The sequence below is a fragment of the Sinocyclocheilus grahami genome, unplaced genomic scaffold (genome assembly GCF_001515645.1).
Source record: "Sinocyclocheilus grahami isolate Dianchi unplaced genomic scaffold, SAMN03320097.WGS_v1.1 scaffold513.1, whole genome shotgun sequence".
NCBI lineage: Eukaryota > Metazoa > Chordata > Actinopteri > Cypriniformes > Cyprinidae > Sinocyclocheilus > Sinocyclocheilus grahami.
This window is the reverse complement of record NW_015505692.1, coordinates 1,016,912-1,018,739: the sequence shown is the minus strand read 5'-3', so window position 1 is coordinate 1,018,739 and position 1,828 is coordinate 1,016,912.

Sequence of the window (1,828 nt, the reverse complement as noted above, 5' to 3'; positions counted from 1 at the left end):
ACAAAATAGCGCGACAGCCCCTCGCGGACGACTGCCGCGCACAAACCAAAACCAAAACACAAAATAAAATCCAGGCCTGGTCCTCTCTCGTCTTTCCCTGTCGTCACTCCTCCTTTGTATCCTTCCGGAGTTCCTCCGTGAGACTCGAGACCGGTGAGTGGCGCAGGTGTCGAGCATTCGCAATTACTCCACCGGCCTCGCTCCGTTCCCACGGCTCTCGGCCCCGCCCCTCTCGTCACAAATACCTTTTGATGTTAATTCATGTTCATGTACTAAAGTAGTAAAGAGACAGATATGATGGGTTCACGTTTCGCTTGAACTGAGGCGCTAAAGCGATCGCTCATGCTACATTTATGAGTGCCAAAACGGTATTTGTTGTTTGAATTTCGTTATGAATTCGGCAGAATTGTAAAGCTGATACTCTGTTTATTAAGTAACAGAGCACAAAGCTTATTGCAATTATTGGACGGCAAGTGCGCTACAAAGTTCATGCATTAACAGAATGCCACTTGGCTTTTGTATCTAAAGCAATTCAGACATTTTTAAGTGTTTTGGGGCCACTGTAAATACATATAAGGGAAGAATTTTTTTTTGAGTTTTTATTAAATGAATACAAAGAAAGTGTAATCTTTTAATTAATAATCCCCAAAAGAACTATAAATAATGACCGACATTTACTGATGTAGATTTTAACTAGAATTGTATGTGCTGTGTAAACATTTATGACTCAAATGAATCATTGAGTCAGTGTTTTGAATCTTTCATTTTAAATGATTCTGATTCACAGAAATTAATCACACTTAGCAAAATTTTAACACATGTAAGTTCAAACTCTTTCACAATACATTATTTTCAGGGAACCTAAACAACAAATAATAATAATAATAAAAAAATCATCAATATTGCCAGTAAAATAGAAAGTTCAAAATACAACTCACTGATCTGTTTAACTTAATGAGCCGTGCTACGAAGAAGCGTTTGTTTGTGAGTGTTAACATTTAAAGGTCTAGTTCACCCAAAAATCAACATTTTGTACCCAGAAAATCAGTCATTTGGTATTCATTTCTTTCCCAGAAACACAAAAGAAGATGCTAGGCAGAGTGTGTGAGCTGCTTTTCCACACAATGAAAGCGTAAAACTGATTTGTGTCTGAGCTCATGGTGGTCAGACACACATTGTAAATCAAATAAACTTAAGTTTGATTCAGTGTAGAGTAGGTTAACACAAACATGATAATATATGTGACCCTGGAGCACAAAAGCAGTGTTAAGTCGCTGGGGTATATTTGTAGCAATAGCCAACAATACATTGTATGGGTCAAATTTATCCATTTTTCTTTTATGCCAAAAATCATTAGGATATTAAGTAATGATCATGTTCTATGAAGATATTTTGTAAATTTCCTACTGTAAATATATCAAAACTTAATTTTTGATTAGTAATATGCATTGCTAAGAACTTCATTTGAACAACTTTAAAGGCGATTTTCTCAATATTTTGATATTTTTTGCACCCTCAGATTCCAGATTTTCAAATAGTTGTATCTCAGCCAAATATTGTCCTATCCTAACAAACCATACATCAATGGAAACGTCTCAGGTTACTTATGTAACCATGGTTCCCTGAGTAGGGAACGAGACACTGCGTCCTCTAGGGGTCGCTATGGGGAACGCCTCGTCATGAGCCGTGTCTGAAGCATACATTGAAAAAACACCAACTCGTTGGCCAGCGACAGCCATGACATCACTACCAGCATGACTATAGTATAAATAGGTGCCGGGAGCACACATCATTCACTTCTTCGTCTGAAGCTTGCGTCCGCAGCATG